The sequence below is a fragment of the Aedes albopictus genome, chromosome 1 (assembly GCF_035046485.1).
Source record: "Aedes albopictus strain Foshan chromosome 1, AalbF5, whole genome shotgun sequence".
NCBI lineage: Eukaryota > Metazoa > Arthropoda > Insecta > Diptera > Culicidae > Aedes > Aedes albopictus.
Genome location: NC_085136.1, coordinates 298,151,851 through 298,171,164, shown reverse-complemented (window position 1 = coordinate 298,171,164; position 19,314 = coordinate 298,151,851). Strand labels below are relative to the sequence as shown.

The 19,314-nt window shown below is 39.5% G+C and overlaps 1 long non-coding RNA gene across 1 annotated transcript in view; it reads right to left on the bottom strand.

Annotated features, from left to right (window-relative positions):
• Window positions 1-15,074: 15,074 nt before the first annotated feature.
• The window catches only part of LOC134285716 (uncharacterized), a 279,906-nt gene continuing 275,666 nt past the window's right edge, over window positions 15,075-19,314 (bottom strand). Inside the window, exon 2 of the long non-coding RNA XR_009996574.1 lies at window positions 15,075-15,269. This is a non-coding gene — a long non-coding RNA (uncharacterized LOC134285716). The remainder of the gene's footprint in view (window positions 15,270-19,314) is intronic.

The following is a 19,314-nucleotide window of genomic DNA, read 5'->3' as shown; positions in this document are numbered from 1 at the left end:
TGTTCAGATTAGGTTCCATATGCGTTACAGAAAACTTGAGCGTCTTTTAATTTAGACAGTTCTCTAACTTGTGACAAAGAAGGTGCAATAAAGTAACAAGCAACTTCAGTAGCTTTTATGGTGTGTTGAGCATCGATTCTCACACAGAGCGTTTGGTGTAGTATGTAAGGTGAGTAGATAATACTCCTGGTGTCCATGGTTCGAGTCTGGACTAAATCTTTTCCCAATTTTTTTATCATTCCTCCTCGTTTATGTTGCATAAGAATTCAGAATCTGCGCTTTTTGGGTTTCAAAGAAGAAGCAATTGTGTTCTGTCGTCCGTAATACGGACAGTGAATAAATTGCACTAAGGTTGCTGTGACTGGATTAGCAACAAGTCGTGTTGCTTGGGTAAGTTGGAAGATCTCTTAGATACACTCGAACCACCATACTTATTTACTGTGCGGAGGCTCCAATGCATCACATGCAGTCTGGGAAGCGTTTCTTAGATATCGAGGGTACCTTTGACAATGTGCCTTTCGATGCCATATTGGAAGCCGCATGGGGTCATGGTATATCTCCAATGATTTCCAATTGGATTCACCAAATGCTCAAAAACCGACATCTCTTCTCGATATTGCGTCAAGCGGCGATTAGGAAATTAAGTGTTTGTGGATGCCCCCAAGGAGGAGTATTATCACCGCTTTTATGGAATGTCGTAGCAGATACGCTATTGAGGCAACTCAATAGTAGCGGTTTTCCTACTTATGGTTTTGCCGACGACTACCTTACATTGTTAGTCGGTATGTGTATCAGCACCCTTTTCGACCTGATGCAAAACGCTCTTCAGGTAGTTGAGCGTTGGTGTCACCAATATGGGCTTTCGGTAAATCCGAGTAAAACATCTATTGTTCTTTTTACGGAAAGGCGAAACCGAAATGGCGTTCGACCTTTGCGTCTCTTTGATTCTGAAATCGATGTGACTGAACAGGTAAAGTACGTTGGAGTTATTCTTGATTCGGAATGTTGGCTTTGCAGTCTTTTGGGGAAATCGAAATCACTAGTTTATGATTTTTCCCTTTTTTGTTTTTTTTTTTGCTTTTTTTTCTCTTTTTTTTTCTTACGTTTCGGTCCATATGGGACCTTTTTCAAGGGTTCTAAAATATAATTATTCAACTTTCAATACCAAATTTCAAACATTTAATTAGTTTGACAATTTACCAATCGGTCAAGGTTTCCAAGTCAAGATGGCTTTGCTAAACTTAAACATGTCATGCGGAAGTTTTGGTCTAAATGGAAGATTCAAAGGTCAATTTTCATTTTATACATATTTGTTATCCTGCACTGTACTCACATAGATTGAGTCCGTTCGGTTTTCAACCGTCGTGGTGCGGACAATCTGCGGACATTTAGACCAAAACTTCCGCATGACATTTTTAAGTTTAGCAAAGCCATCTTGACTAGGAAACCTTGACCGATTGGTAAATTGTAAAACTAATTAAATGTTTAAAATTTTGTAATGAAAGTTGAGTAATTATATTTTAGAACTCTTGAAAAAGGTCCCATATGGACCGAAACGTAAGAAAAAAAAGAAAAATAAAACAAAAAAAAAAAAGGGAAAAATCATAAACTAGTGATTTCGATTTCCCCAAAAGACTGCAAAGCCAACATTCCGAAGCAAAATCATCCCATTCGCATCCCAACCAAGTTATTCTTGATTTCAAGTTTTCCTGGACACCTCACATTGAGTTCAGAATCAAGAAAGCTTGTATGGCCTTCGGGCAATGCCGGCGAACCTTTGGTACAACTTGGGGTCTAAAACCCAAGTATATCAAATAGATTCACACAACTGTTGTTCGACCAATATTGGCCTATGGATGTCTTGTGTGGTGGCAGAAGGGCGAAGTGAAAACAGTCAAAATTTGGCCATCTCCAAAGGATGTGCTTAATGGCGATGTCTGGAGCGCTCTCTTCAACTCCCACGGCAGTGCTCGAAGTTCTCTTTGACGTTGCCCCACTACACATTCATCTCAAACAAGAAACACTTTCTTGCACTTACCGCCTATGGGTACTCAGTTTACTAGAGGAAACTCCTGTGAACCGCAGTTCAACACACACCTCGTTGTTTCCACTTTTGGTGAATTGGGACAAAGTTGTCCTTGCTCCAAGTGATCTAACAATTGCTTGTAATTTCCCATATAGGACATTTTCCACGAAATTCCCTTCCCGGGAAAAGTGGACATCGGGATATCTGGAGAGAAGTATTTCAGACGGCAGCCTATTTATTGCACCCATAAATAAATAGAAACGCTCCATAGAAAATCAAAAAGCGATCCATAAAGAATGAACATATGTTCCATGAAAATGTGCAATGTTACCCATAAATAATTGAAAACGTTCCATACTTTATAAAAAATGTACCGGTAAAACATAAAATTTTCTCATTAAAAGTGAAATTTTGCACCAATAAATAATACTGAAATGCTCCATAATAAAATACAAATGCTCCATAAATAATTAAAATTGTACCCATAGAAAATTGAATATTGCTCCATAGAAAAATTAAATTGCACCATAAAAAATTAAAATTACACCATAGAAAATAGACAAATGTTCCATAAGTATTATCAAATTGCACCATAGAGAACATGAATTGCTCCATGAAAAATTGAAAATCTTCCATAGATAGCATATTCTTAAAATTTAATTCGACAGGGCTGAATTGCTTTACATTGCACTGCTTTAGTGGTGCAAATGTTTAAAGTTATGGAGAATTTTCATTTTTTCATGGAGCAATTTATGTTCTCTATGGTGCAGTTTGATACTTCTTATGGAGCATTTGTCTATTTTCTATGGTGCAATTTCAATTTTTTATGGTACAATTTATTTTTTCTATGGAGCAATATTCAATTTTCTATGAGTACAATTTTATGTTTTACCGGTACATTTTTTATAAAGTATGGAACGTTTTTAATTATTTATGGGTAACATTGCACATTTTCATGGAACATATGTTCATTCTTTATGGAGCGCTTTTTGATTTTCTATGGAACATTTGCAATTTGTTATGGTTGCAATAACCTTTTGCCATTTCAGACGGCATCGTATGTTACACTGATGGCTCCCTTCTCGAAGGTCGAGCAGGTGTTGGTGTTTATTCTCGTGGGCTAAGGCTGCATCAGTCTTATTCTTCTGGTAAATACTGTACCGTTTTTCAGGCCTAAATCTTTGCTTTTATGTGCGGAATGCATTCAGCGCTTCAGTAGCACATAATGGGCAAGGTAATATACTTCTGTTCAGATAGCCAGGCTGCTATTAAAGCACTTGCTTCGGCCAACTCTAGGTTGAAGATAGTTATCGCTTGTCGAACTCAAATCGAGGAGCTGAATTCAGCAAACGCTGGAAATGAATTGGCCGATGAGTTAGCTCGCACTGGAGCATCACATGACTTCATTGGCCCTGAGCCAGCTATTCCGGTATCCAAGTGTTGGGTAAAGCTTCAGATTGACACCTGGGCTACCACTCAGCACAAACAATATTGGAATAGTTTGGAGTCATGTCAAACAAAATTGTATTGTACTGAGCCATCTCTAGGGGTGACAAAGTATCTAACAAATCTGTCAAAGCAGAATTGCAGCATGCTGGTCAAAGCACTGACTGGCCACTGCCGACTAAGCTATCACATGGCGAACATTTAGCAAGCAGATTCATTTGCATATGATAGCCGTGAATCCGATTATGGAACTTTGTATCATTTGATATGTAACTGTCCAGTTTTTGCGCAACTGCGTTTCCGAGTATTCGATAAACACTTATTAAGTGAAACTGATTTCTGAAACCTGAATCTTCAGGACCTTCCGTTGTTCTTGACCCGCTGTGATGAAAAGCTATAGGCTCTCTTCACGCTTTATGCATTATCATAGTGCTCTTTTCAGGGCGCTGTTTGAGCTCATTGTGGTACGCTTATGCGTGTATGACGATCCTATTCCCTTACCTGTCCTTTCCCCTGTCCCATCCTTTTTTCTTCTCCCTCAGGTAAATGATGAATAGGCTCGTGTTCATGGCGATGGTACATATTTCCCAAATGGAGGAGAACGTGCCTCTGGAGCCGATACCTGATACCTGGGGAAGCATCAAATCTAATCAACGAGGGTGGCAATTGTTGGAATGGGCTGTTGAAAATAATCTTCTCGTGATAAACAACGGATCTCCAACCCACTACACTTAAATCTCTTTTTATGCACTTTTAATTTATGCACCTATTTTTATGGAGAATCTCAGGTGCATTAAAAAGGGTCCGAGGGAGTTTTAGGGGGATTTCGGAGGCATTTTTTTTATTCTTAATCACTTAACCTAATTTACAGCTCTTTTGTCCACTAGGGTACTACGTTAGCAATTCCAATTGGCAGCTGCACTTTCACTTTGTACAGCGCCTAAATGTATTCTATTATATTTTACTTTATTGAACTGGTTGCCTTTGTGCTTCTTTAACTCTACCCTGTCCATGGTAGAATGATAAGCACGATGATGCTGATGTGCGGCTGCTGTTCCTTTTCCAGTCCGATTGGGGGTCCATTATGAGTTGCGGTTCGCCGATATCCAAATTCCGGGTCCGTTAGAGCTATATGCTCCGAAGAGGGTCAGGTGCCAGCTGCTCTCGGGGGGAAGAGCAACTGACGAAAAATTGCAAGTGCTGGGGCTGGGTTCGAACCCATGACCATCCGCTTATGAAGCGAACGTGTGGACCACTGCGCCACGGGCCCCGACACCGGAGGCATTTCAGGAAGTTTCAGAGGATTTTTAGAGACCCCATTACAACATCTTTTGAAATGCCTCTGAAATCCCTGTGGTCGCCGTTGATAGGGTCCAGAAACTTCCTGAAATGTACCTGAAATCCCCTTGGAACGCCCCTGAAATGCTATCATACTCCCCTAAAACCCCTAGAAATGCCCTTAAAAAGTTCCTGAAATACCTCTTAAATGACTCTGAAATGACTCTGAAATAACTTGAAACACCAGGAATACCATCCAACCCCTTGCAACGCCCTTTAAAGGCTCCTGAGATCCTTTTAATTGTTCTTAAAGCCCCTTGAAATGTCCCTGAAACCCCCTTAATATTATTGAAATGCCCCTGAACTCCCTGTCATCCCATTAAATCGTCAACAAATCTTGACCGGACGCCCATAAAAGGCTCCTCAAATCCCCTGAAACAACCTCTTGAAACTTGGAAGGCCCCTTAGAACCCCCTTTTTTGAACTCTGTCTCTGGGAACTTTCTGGAAACTCCCTTAGTCCCTCCACAAGACCTATTCTGGCAAACTAGATTCCCTTATTAAAGCCCAAACTTAATTTATGTACAAATTTCCCTCTTTTTATGCCTTTTTTAATATATGCACATTTTTTGGAAAGGGGGCCCAGACAGATGAACGTGTGGTGGATTTCACTACGAGGATGTGTGTCAAAAACGTAGTACGCAAGAAGTACGACGTTTGCTGGGACAGCTAGTTTCCCATCTAAGAGTAGCCTTATTACGTTATTGGAAAGAATTATATTTATCCTCCAATTCTACATCAGAGTTTAGATTCAATTTCATGGACATTCTAACGATGTTCGATTGATGTGTTCATTCCGAAGGTGATGTCACGGTCGCCATATGACTTCCATTCCATCGCATCTTAGGAGCGTGTGACATCTACACTAAGTTAAATCACTGTCCTGTATGGTTGTTTGACAAAAGTTCTGGATGTGTATGTGGCATATATGACCTTTTCATCTTGTCGTTACGTCCCAACTGGAAGAAAGCCTGTTTCTCAGCTACAAGCACTTACACAAATATTAACTGAGAGCTTCCTGCAACAAGCACCATATTGCGTTTGTATATCTTGTGACTGGCGCGAAAATACTCTATGAGCAGGGAATTAAATAAAGTTTCCATAAACAAGAATTCCTGAACCGATCGGATGTCGAACTCGTCACCACCATCAGTATAGTCTTGCATACATATATTGCTTTGTCTCAAATCTCAGATACTTTCGAATTCTTCAGCGCCAAAGAGTCAAGAGACATAAACTATAATGTAGGTACCATTTGGCAAATTTGATAAATCTATGCTTAGACAACTACTTTCTACCCGGTGTCAATCGTTTTTTTTGGACTATATTTTGAATTCAAGAACATTGCTTATTATTGTACAATGAAATTATAAATCAACAAAATTGATTGATTGATTTGTCTTTATTTATAAGACTTTCAGCCCTTGGCTGGTTCGTCTCTAAATCAATAAAAGTATAATTAGAAAATTGTAAAATATAGGGAGTAGATCTACAATGCATCTAGATATCAGGGTCTTTACTTTTGTGCATCGCCAATCTGAAGAGTGGAAGATTCAATTCAAAATCCGCAATGAAATCATTATGTGTGGAACATTTTTCTTAAATTTCTGAACAAATACATCTTTGCGTTTTTCACGACATGTAGAATTCATACCTAGAGCCTGGGAAGAAAGAATAACATGAAAAACTGTTGCAAACTAAAATTGAAACCTATTATATACTACTGTTAATTATTTTGAATTGATTTATTGCTTCATACGACAAGACAATTATAGAAACATATCATTCCCGTCGACTCATCCTCCCACGCATGTATAGCTCAGCCCACAAAGTCTTATTATCAATTATATTATTAGTAGGTATCTGCTTTGCATAATACGGCCCTACCCAAGCACCAACACTCAAAGTGTTACCCAGCTACATCCTGGAAAAGGAAATCCGCAATCCATTGAAGATGAGAATAAAGCGCTCTGTGACGAGCCGTCTGTCGATGATTATATGAGCAACCCCCGCATCTCGTCTCTCCCATCTGCCAATAATTGGAAAGATGACAGGCTGCTCGAGCTCGCGCGCGCCCGCGCGCCGAAGATGACCCTTTGTCACCACACCCACGAATGGAATCTTCGTCCGTGTCACAACGTCTCGCCCGGTGGTGATAACCCATTAGGAAGCGTCGTCGTTCGAGAAGACATCGAAACCACTGGCCAAGATGAAGGCGACAGTTTTCACTTTTCTCCTCTTGTGACGACGACGACGACGACGCTGACGCGCGCATTATTTCGGAATTTCTATGTGTGACAAAGGGGGCGCAAAATATGTTTATTTATTCAAAATCCGTGATGTGTCCCACATTGCGAGTCGTCGTCGACAGCTCAGCGCACCGAGCGTAGTCATGATGGTTGGTCATTGCAGTGGCGGGAGAGGTGTCGCAACATCCAGAGTCAACAGCGAAAACAACAATGACCGTCACCATCAGCAGCGCAATTGGAATCTGGGTTTGCGCTTGTTCGGAACCAGTGAAAACGATTTTCGTTGCTCTCTTTGTCACTGGGACAGCAGCCGGCGCAGGCGTTGCAATTCTCGCAGACTCCAGTCTCCAGTCAGTGGCCATGAGGAGGACGATGATGGCGACGAAGCTGGGGATTGTTGTTTGGGTGCTTGTAAATTGCCGGGTGATTAAATGATATCTTCAAGTGGGCTTATGAGTAAGGTGACTGTAAACTTTTGCGGGTCATGCTTTCTTTTATGGTCCTCAATGAAGGTTGTATTTAGAATTGCACCAAATTGACTGCTTTAAAATTAGCTTATTTGGATGTGCCGGAAGCTTACCAAATGAGTTATTATTGTACACTAAAATTTTGTTGTGTAATAAAATATATAACCTCACCTTGTTGTGTGCAGCCCAAGTTAGGTATTCAAGAATCATATTTTAGGTTGAATACAACGCGCACTCGTAGGATGATAGAGTGATAACAGTTTAAAATGAGGCCTAACTTTTACCGGTTTGGTATTGGAAACAAGACTTTTAGATCAGGAAAGGTAGCTTCTTCTTCTTGGCGTAACGTCCCCGCTGTGTGTTTGAGTTTGTATAGCACAAATATTCCAACCGTAGGAGTACTGGCCGCTTTAGCAGACTTTCTGATACCTGAACGTCCCCACTGGGACAAATCCTGCTTCTCAGTTTAGTGTTCTATGAACTGAGATCTTCCTCTCTTAATGATCATTTTTGCTTGTGTATATCGTGTGGCAGGCTCGCAGACACTCTATGTCCAAGGAAGTCAAGGAATTTTGTTTTACGAAAAGGTCCTGGATCGACCGGGAATCGAATTCGTCACTTGGTCAAGCTGAATACCCACGCCTTTATAGCTGTAGCTATATGGGCCCTATGCTTGACCCTATAAGAAAGATAACAACAAAACGCTAATTCAGTTATTCAATATCTTATACTTTCTTGAGGTCTCCAGTTAGCCTAGTGGTTAAGGCTATGGATCGCCAATCCGGAGACGGCGGGTTCGATTCCCGTTCCAGTCGGGAAACTTTTCTTGACTCCCTGGGAATAGTGTATCATTGTACTTGCCACACAATGTACAAATTCCTGCAATGACAGGCAAAGAAAGCCCTTTCATTAATAACTGTGGAGATGCTCTAAGAACACTTAGTCGAAGAGAGACAGGCCATGTTCCAATGCGAACGTCGAGCCACAAAGAAGAAGAAGATACTTTCTTGAGGCACCATTCACCGCTGATTAATACTGTTTTTTCGTTCCCTGATCTTCTTGAATTACAAATTAAAAAACCTGCTTTTGATATTCTTACTCTTCGTCAAGTAATTCTGGGGTTCAATTTGAGTCGTATATGCCACAGAGCTACGACTCTTTTCAAAAAATAGTAAAAGCAGCAATGGTTTTACTTATCGTAGCTGTTCTTCCGCTTGAAATAAATGCATACATGGCGACCGTCACACTACCTTTTGAATGAACAATTTCCATGAACATCGGTAAAAGCCCGAGAAATAAAAATTTGACTCCGATATAAAATTGCGGATGAAGCTATATAAATTTACGGAAGGGACAAGTTTTTAAAGACAACATTATTATATGAATACCTCGAAGATTTTTTTTCCAAATTTTCGCAAGGTTCTGAATACGTTCTTGATTTGGAATATATTTCGCACCCACGGATCACACAATACAATCCCTATCTGCTTACTTACTTGCAATCCTGAGTACCCACGGTGGTGCAGTGGGCCGAATTGAAAGATTTCCATGATGGGCGATTGCCCGCCATCACCCTTGACAACCTATGGCCAGGTCAAATTCCTATCGGTAGCTGCAAAACGCCTTTTCGCCGTGCCGAAAACATCATTATCGTACCCACGTCACTAGGGTTCTAAAAAACACCACATCACTTCACTACCAACATTACTATTGACCTCAACTATTATGTACATAGGTACTTAGTCACTCTGATATTGATTGTAAGGACCAGCTTTGCTATCTTCCTTTTTAAGGAATGAATGCTTCTCCCACTGCTCTGCTATCAATTTTGAGGGATGAAAACCTAGGAGCTTGTGTTTCCATGTTTATGGCATGTTTCATGGCACAAATTTCCGAAATGGAGGAGAACGTGCCTCTGAAGCCGACCTACTGATAGGAGCACGTGCAATCGTGTGACGATGGAATCGTTCCTTTGAACGCCAGCTCTCCTTTCTTTCAACAGCAATGATGAACAACAAAGTTGTGGGCGCATCACCCCCTTCCATTCAATTAAGGCTACAAAAGATGCTAAAATGTGCTTCGCAAACCTAAACACTTGATTTCGATCCATCCCACATTGCAGGAATCATCCTAACCAGTGTCATCGGGAAATCATGTTTTACCATTATCTACCATAACTTGTTTTATTTTACTGAATTTTAAACCACTTTAAATAGCAATGAGTCAGCAAGTTATACTCTAAGAATTTATCTAGGATTTGAAGCAGGACAAACATTTGATTCATCGTTGACCGGTCCTTTAGAAAACGAGCCTTATATTCGCCGATGAAGAACTCCTCCAGCGGTCTCCATCAGTTGAACAGCTTACCTAATAGGGTTTTGTACGCCACAATGAGGAGTGTTATTCCTCAGTAATTGGAGCAATCCAGTCTGTGCCTGTTTTTAAAGCGGACAAACGAGGCTCTCTAACCAACTAGAAAGTAGTTTTCCCTGGTCCCTGCCGGAAGATCGTCGAGATTTGACAGAAGCTGTCGCTCGCTTCGCTGGTCGACCGCTAAACTTGGGGGGGGGGGGGGGAGGGGGGGTTGGTAGGCAGTTTTGAAACACCACTGTAACGTCGGTTCGTCGGTGGTTACAGGGCGTTTTCGAGCTGTTTCAGAGATGTTTTGGAGGTTTCAGGTGGGCTCTTAGTGGCGTTTCAGTCAGTGTTTGGACACCGAAGTGATAAATGAACCACTCGGCAGTTTTCTTCCCTTCTGTCGGTTCTGTTTCAATTGTCACGCGCGAATTTGTTCGCTCGTTGAGTTGCATGGTTCACGAAGGAATACAAAGAAGATGCTCCGATTTGATGTAAAGCCACCACCAGTGCAGGACTTGCCATGTCGTACGGTTCCTCTTAATAGTCAGATCAAAATGTTGGACAGTCAGTATATTCCCAATTTTGTTGTATGAAGGGCCAAAAGGGAGTGTGGACCCATATGTACTTTGACAAATGCGCAATCCACTTTAAGGGCAGAGAATCTCCTTCCAACAAAATGTTCCTATCCCAGCATCCAACACCTCGCAGTACGGTGTCAGGCCATTCGGCCGAAGGTCATTAGGCCGAAGGCCATTCGGCCGAAGGTCATTAGGCCGAATGGTCATTAGGCCGAATGGTCATTAGGCCGAATGGTCATCAGGCCGAATGGTCATTGGGTATTCTTCTTGCCGTTACGTCCCCACTGAGGCAAAGCCTGCTTCTCAGCTTATTAACTGAGAGCTTCCTCTGCAAATGACCATTTTGCATGTGTGTATCGTGTGACAGGCACGAAGATACTTTATTGATGCTGAATCTACTGATATTTTACCCATGAATTTTTCCTTCTTTTAAATATAGGCTGTTCTTTCTAGTATCATTGCTGAAATAGTTTTTGGCGCTGAAACTGCTGATATTCAATTCATAAATTTTTCCTTCTTTAAAACATAGGCTATTCTTTCTAGTTCCATTGTTAAACTAGTTTTTGTCAAAAATTGTTGGAAAAGGTAAAAACAACGGCTAACTTTCAATTCGTCCTGATGACCATTCGGCCTAATGACCATTCGGCCTAATGACCATTCGGCCTAATGACCATTCGGCCTAATGACCATTCGGCCTAATGACCTTCGGCCTAATGACCCAGCATCAAGACATCATCAACTATGGTCAATGTTCAAAAATATTGATCATAGAGCGATTACCTCCGTGAATTGGGCCTGGTTACCACGACTCCCTCATCCAATTTGCAATAAGCTTAATACCCTCTCTGTCCCCCCTTATTGATTGAATTTTGTGAATTGTTGTTAACTATCTTATCTTACCATCATGTCTACCACTCATCATGTCCACTTCGCACATCTTGTAGAATTGGATCCTTTTATTCAACTTGTGGAATACACTTAATATCTCTTCTTATCTCCTCCATCATTCAATTTTCTAGCACTCTTTCTATAAATGTGATTTGTTTTCAAGTCTCAGTTTGCAGTGCTAAGCATTATCTACAGTATTCCATTAAACTCTTCAACAGCTTCTCACTTCTATCAGCATACCTCGACACCAGTTTTTCATCCCTCACACGTTCATTTTCTCATCTTATTTCCATATTATAGAATTAAACCATTGTACCCCCCACAGTTATTCTTTCGTAGACCGCTTTTTCAGATTTTTATTTTCAAAATACGTTCCAAAGTCTTCCTACACCATCGTTTCAAAATCTTCTCTTGTTCTTCTTTTTTAACCGTTTCAATACTTTTTCCTTCCCATTCACATCAATAACGCGCATCTGTACCAGCCAAAACTTATCACTCTTTTACCAAACCAACTGTTACTCTTCTCTTAATAAAACTTGGCTTTATAACCGTTCCACAATTGACTCACCCTATTCCATTCTTCCTGACCCCGTATAAACACGTTTCCATATAAACACGTTTCTTTCAGTACCACACCAATAAGCCTCTTCACCACAGTTGCTACCATCAACACTTACTTCCCATTTGCTCGCTTATATGTACTATTATTTAAAACTTAATCATCGGCCCACACACACACACACACACACACACACACACACACACACACACACACACACACACACACACACTATTAACCCACCCTCATTTAATGCCGAAACCAGTTTATTTATTTTTACTACTTTATGTTTCTCTCCCTCTCTTTCTCTAAATACTTAACGCAAATAACCCTGGCCTTCACATACTTCCCCAGTTTTCAGTTGTCACCGTCGTCGACTCCACCGCTCCGCACTTTAATCGAGCGGCACTCACTCTCACCACCACCTGATCTCGCTTGCTCTTCCAAGCTGCTGCGCAACACCTTCAACTGTACCCACTGTATTTTTTCACTGTCTAGCATCGCACAATCCAGAAAAATGTTCTCTCTTCCCAATATCCCCTCTGAATAACCACTGCTTCCCACAATCTCAAAGTTTCCCCCCACACACCATCGTCAATCCCCTATCATCACACAACCAAATTTCATTAATTTTTCCCAATTCACTGTTTTTCCACTACCAATTCCAACCGACTCCAGCGAAACCAGATAAACTCAGATCTCCACACATGATCGTACCACGAATGCTTTCGACTCTCACCGCATTAACAAGAGAATTTAATTATATCTCTTTCACCCGACACAAATCACTTTGTCCCTCACAGCTATACTTTCCCAGTTTTGAGTTGTCACCGTCGTCGACTTCAGCAGCGCTCCAAATTTCCCACCGAGCGACACTCACTCTCACCCTCATCGGCTCTCGTTTTCTCTTCCAATCTGCTGCGCACACACCGTTAACTGTACCAACTGTACTTTTCCCTGTCTAGCATCGAATAATCCAGAAAATCATTCTGGATTTCACAACATCTTTTCTGATTATTCACTGTTCCCCACAATCTCAATGTTTTCTACCACACCCTATATTCAATCCCCTATCATCAAACAACCAAATTTCGTACATTTTACTGTTTTTTGCCTTTCTCGTTCACCTAAGTGAACTGAAAGGCTATATGTTCACTCAAAAAATTTTTTTTCGATAGGAGGCTCGGAGGGTCAAGTCACATATACCAATCAACTCAGTTCGACGAATTGAGATGATGTCTGTATGTGTGTATGTATGTGTGTCTGTGAACAAAATAAGTTCACTCACTTTTAAGGCACTTCCCATTGGCCAATTTTTCGGATTATAGCTCGAATCGAACCGGAATTTTACCGCATTGTTTGCTATTGAAAATTATTCGGATCGGTCAAGGCGTTTCGGAATTATGGCCAATTTAGTGATCCGGACCAGCATTTTTCACCCGAGCGACAGGTGTAACAGCCTGCTTAAGTTGGTGCGCGACGACCGCGACGACGGACGCCGCAGCCCGCAGCACACCACGAGAACGAAAGTAAGAGACGAACGACGACGAAAGAGCGGCGCTAACAGGCGCTAACGTGCTATACATATAAGCAAAAAAAGCCTAGAGTTGTCACCCATCACTAACGAACCACGTATGAGTGTGGTGATGGCAACATGTCCTAATATTTCAAAGTTTCCTTTTCAACAGGGGAACCATTAGGGAGATCATCCAGGATCCAGCCCGTCCCAAATTCTCAAAAATCATGTTTTGGGACCGTTAATAAACCACGTAGATTTTATGGGGGGAAGGGGGTGGGTCTGGCCAAAGTCTACGCAGGGTTGCCACATATACAGATTTTTATGTAATCATACAGATTTTCTTGCAGCTTTTCATACAGAATTCTGTATGTACAGATGTACAGATTTTTGGAAATGATACAGATTATACAGATTTTTCAGAAACTTACAGAATTTCAAACAGATTTTTCGCGTAATATTACAGATTTCATACAGATTTTTGACAAAAAATGGTGATACAGATTATAAAGATTTTTGAAAGGCAGAATACAGATTTAAATGTGGCAACACTGAGTCTACGCTTAATTTTTCAATTTCAAAATTTTTGTATGGAGAAAAGTCTACGAGGGGGGGGGGGGGGTCTGAAATGTCTAAATTTTGGTATACGTGGTTTATGAACAGCCCCTTCGGAATGACGAATCAGTCGTACGACCGATTGCCCCCCTCCTCCTAAAGTAATACGTCATCGAAATAGGACAACTGGCATGGATACCCAGCGCTTCGACGCCGACCCAAACCCACCCGAGTGCATGGGCTGGGTGAAGGAGGCTGACCGAGCATAGCACCCCACCTCACTGCCATTCATGGTTCGATAGCGATGGCGATGTTAAGTGATGGACGGGAGGCAGCCGAAGGTTTTCGTTTTAAATTACGTTCCTGTAGGATATTTAGGGTAATTCATGTATTTTGGACAGGCTGAAGACAACGTTGGAAACATCATCCCCTAGCTTCCTTAGAAAGTAATTGATTATTTCGCAAAGTTACTAATACGCGTATAATATGACTGTACTTTACGTTCCTGGTGACAAAAAACTTAACGAAAGCATTTTAAGCTGAGAAAATCACAATTTCCAATCGCCTGTTAGAATTGAATTTTGGACACCGAATATATGTTTTGGACACCCTCAGGTATATATAATTTGGACATGGCAATTATCTCAATGTTTAGCCATGAATACTGCTACATCATGGAAGTAGCATAAATTAAGAAATATTTTCATGCAAATAATCAAATTTCTTCGCTTAACTGGCATCTATTTTGATAACTATTACAGTTTTTGTTAAAATCGAGGAAATATCGCCAGACCCACAGAATACGCCTCCAAGTATGCAATCGCACAGCATCTCCATGTAGTTCGTCAGATGTCCAAAATATATTTACAGTAGAAAACTTGTAATGTAATTTGGACACCACCTATTTTAAGCGTTCTAGATGAATGTTAAGAGATTGGCTGCCTAATGTTTCTTTATTGAACATTTTTCATTGCAATCAGGCATTTAAATTTCTTACAATTATTAATTCAACGATTTTGAGGCGAATATTGTATGTGACTGCGAAGTGTATGTCGTCTTGCATACCTGTGCATTTGAGGGGTTTTAGTGAAATAATTTACATTTTCGATAATTTTGAAGTAAATTCTTAATTGTTAAGCGTATTTTCACCGTAAGTCATCAGAATAGGGTCTACTTGATCCAATAATCGATATTGAGAAGTATCTACTTTTATAGGCTCTCCGGAACAAGACATACAACGCCGTGCCTGTCCAAATTACATACATGTCCAAATTATATTTTTTACCCTACCTAGTTGATCGTGGATACTGTGGCATACCAGTTTAGCACCCTATGCGCAGAGATGCGAATCGTCAGCATTCGCGCATCATCGAACACCGCGACCCAAGGACAACAATATTCGCGCTCTATCAGACATCGCGACGCAACGTCGCGACGCGCACGTTGTCGGTCGCCAGCGACACGAAGACTCGAGCCGGTCGGACAGAAGAGACCGCCGCCGCCGACGATCGACCTCTTTCGCATCGCAGCAACCGGGTGACAAGACAAGCACGTGTCATCCAAAACAGGCTGGAGGCAATTTTGCGGCAATCGGCCGAAACTGTGGTGCAGAAATTTACAGATACTGCCTTTCCGCGTTTCGCCGCGAAACTGGGCCTAGTTTTGAAGTGCATCCCACCAAGGTATTTACCTAGAATTACACAGATTTTTTTTCCATATTTTTCCTACAGATATCTGTGATCACATACCACAGATTTTTGCGAGAATAAAGATTTTTTAAGATTTCTAGGCTTTAAATAAATGTTGGAATCAATATCGAGTAATAAGCTTCATTTTCTTATTTATACCTGTTTGATTCAGGCCCATCTTACATTTCACCAAATCAAAATATCTCCTACAGAACTGCTAAGGGCAAGGGCAATTGTCAATATATTTTATACTGGCAAACCTCTACTGAATATTTGAGATTTTTTTATGGCAGTTCCCAAGGAACTCCTGAATAAATTCTCAAGAATTTCTTGGAGAAAATCCCGAGAAACCCCTGGAAGAACTCCTTCTCGAGCAACTTCTGAAGAAATAACAGAGAAATTCCAGGAGAACTCCTGCGGAAATTCCCAGAGAATGAATGAATTTCCTGGGAACTCCTGGAAAAAATTGCCGAGGAACCCCTGGTAGAATTTCCTAAAACTGCTATAGAAATTTAAGAAGAACTCGTGGAGAAATTCTCGCAGAAATTTTGGGCGTATCCTTGAGGAACTCTTCGAAGTATTTCCGAGAAATTCCAGGATGAATTGCTTAGGAACTTCTGGTTGATTTTCTGAAGAACTCCTGGATGACATTTCTTTTATTTCCTGGAGAAATTTGCCAGGTACTTCTTTCAGTATTCCTGATGAACTCCTGAAGAAATTCTTGAGGCATTCCTACAAGATTTCTCGAGGAACTTCTACAATATTTTCCAAGAAATTCTTGGAGGAGTTCTCGAAGAACTTTTTAATGAAATCCTGGGAAATACCTGGGTGGATTTTCGAGGAACTCCTACAATATTTCCTAAGACACTGCTGGAGAAATCACCGAGAATCTCCTTCAGGAATTCTTGGAGAGCTCCTGGGGGAATTTCCGGTAAATTTCTGCAGGATTACCCTGGGAACTGTAAAGGAATTTTCGTGGCTTAGTAAAAATATTCTGGAAAAAATCTCAGGGAAATCCTGGAAGGATGCATGCACAATTGCTGGAAGACTTCTTGTGGAAGTACTGGATGATTTCCCGATGAATTCCTGAAGCTGATTTTGTGGAAATCCTGGGAGGAAACAGAGCGTTCATGATTAACAAAATTTTTAATCATGATTAATCATTGATGATTAAAATTCTAATTTCGGTGATTATTGATTATGATTAATGATTTATTTGATTTTTAGGATGATTAAAGATTATGATTAATGATTAAAATTGGTTTTATGTGTGATTATTGATTATGATTATTGATTAAAAACGGCTCATTGATTAAAAATCATGATTAATCACGATTAATCAATCATAAAAACTGGAAATGATTAAAAGGTTTTGTGCTGTTTACAATATTTTTGAAGTTTCAAAAGTAAAAGTTTCTTTTTCTGGGAGATTTTTGAAAAAAGAATCACACTTAGAACAGCATTTGAACCAATTTAAGTTGGATCATATATTTTATATGGTGAATCATTTTTGGTAATGAATGATTAATGATTGATTGATTCTTTTTCCTTATGATTATGATTACTGATTAATGATTAAATTGCGAAATCAGTGTGATTAAGATTAATGATTAATGATTAAATAACATTTTTAGTGATTATGATTGATGATTTTTGATTAATCTTAATCATTAATCATTAATCATGATTAAATTTATGATTAATCATTAACGCTCTGGGAGGAAATTCCGAAAACGAATTCGTGGGGAATTCCTTCGGGAGTTCTCCTAAAATTCCTGGAAGTACTTCTGGGGAAGCCATGGAGGGATTTCCAGATAATTCCCAGAGAAAATTTGCGGAGAAATCCTGAAGTAATTCATGGTCTTGCAATTGTTGGGGATCCCTGGGAGCTTCAGGGAAAATACTTTGGGATCTCCTGGAGGAATTCCCGGGGAACTTCTGGAGAGTTTCTAGAATAGTTATCAAAATCAGATTATTGTTAGGTATAAAGACTAAATATCGACAAAAATAAACGTATTTTAATCAGTTCCTCCGCAATATAATTGATTTTAGCCAACATAAAGCGCAGTGAGAACGTAGCATAAGGCTGCCATCAAAAGTATAAGAACACTTTAAAGAACTTTGCAGCTTTAATTTCAAACAGTAGCATCAAGACCATCTCGACATCCTCAAAGAGACTTATTGGGCCCAAAACATCATTTTTCGAAGTTATGTAATTCATTTCTGAATGTAATAACAATTTTATACAATTCAGTACCGTAAAATGGGGTAACTTTGATAGTTTTTCAGCGAATTTTCTTAATATTTTTACATGTAACAGTATTTCCCCGAGTTTTATATTTTTAAAACAAGTACTGGAGTATCAGTTATCAATTGCAATTGAAAGATTCGATAATCTTAAATATTTTGGATAACTTTTAGTTTTTCATATAACCGAAAATCAGATTTTCATTTTGGGGTAACTTTGATAATGCCCTAAAAACACATCAAATCTCAAAAACTAGTCGTAGATTGAAACATGATAAGCGAAGGCTTGTGAAATATATTAGATAGATTTTTTATATCAAAACATTGATTTTTTACTATATTCTACATATAAAAATGAGTTTGTGGAGTATTGAGTGCAAAACACAATAAATTTAGCTATCAAAAATCATTATCTTTGTAATAATAAATACTTAACGGTAGATCAATATTTGATTACATGCTTTTCATGGTTAGTTTTCTTTTTTTGGGTAGTTTTTAATGTTTTATTAACAAATTTTGAACAACACATATTTATCTACATGAAATTACAAGGGCATTGCATACTTTTAGGCGTTTATCAATGTATGGAGATTAATATCCCAATTTACAAAATTGCTTCCATTTCGTAAAAACACACTTCGTTAAAAAATTCAAGGCCAGATTTGGAATCTACTATGATGAACCTATCGAGAATAAAAGTCCATTCATTGAAAAAATAATTTTAACGAAGTCGTATAGCAGATTGTTTGAAGGGGTTGATAAATTACAAAAATATCAACAATTTTTAATTTTTGCCCAAAAAGTTGTATATAAACTAGATTTTAATGAAAATTCGTCTAAGATGAACTTTAATATGTATAGAATTGATTAACGTTTACCTTTTTCTTAACTAGTTTAAGAAATCATAGTTATAAGATAAATTACACAATGCCTGCCGCACTATCAAAGTTACCCGCATTATCAAAGATACCCCGTTTTACGGTATCATAATTTACATTTTATATAACTCATTTTGGTATCATAATGGCCAATTTTTCCGAACTGGCTCATTATGCAACTGAAATGAGTTGCATAATGAAAAATAGTTGTATAATGTTCATAATGCAACTCATTTGAGTTGCATTATGAACATTATGCAACTCAAATGGGTTGCATTATGAAAAAATCATTGCATAACATTTTGTATGGAACTCGTTGCAAAACTCGATTTTTTTTCAGCACTCTTCGTATGAACGACTCATGCTGAAAAAATCAACTTTTTGCAACTCGTTACATAAATAACTATATAGATTAACGGCTACGCAGTCTTAGGGTTCAAAAAACGAGTTTTATTATTCACCCGACGTTTCGACACGGGGATAGTGTCTTCCTCAGGGGGAAAATAAATATTAACGTTTTTG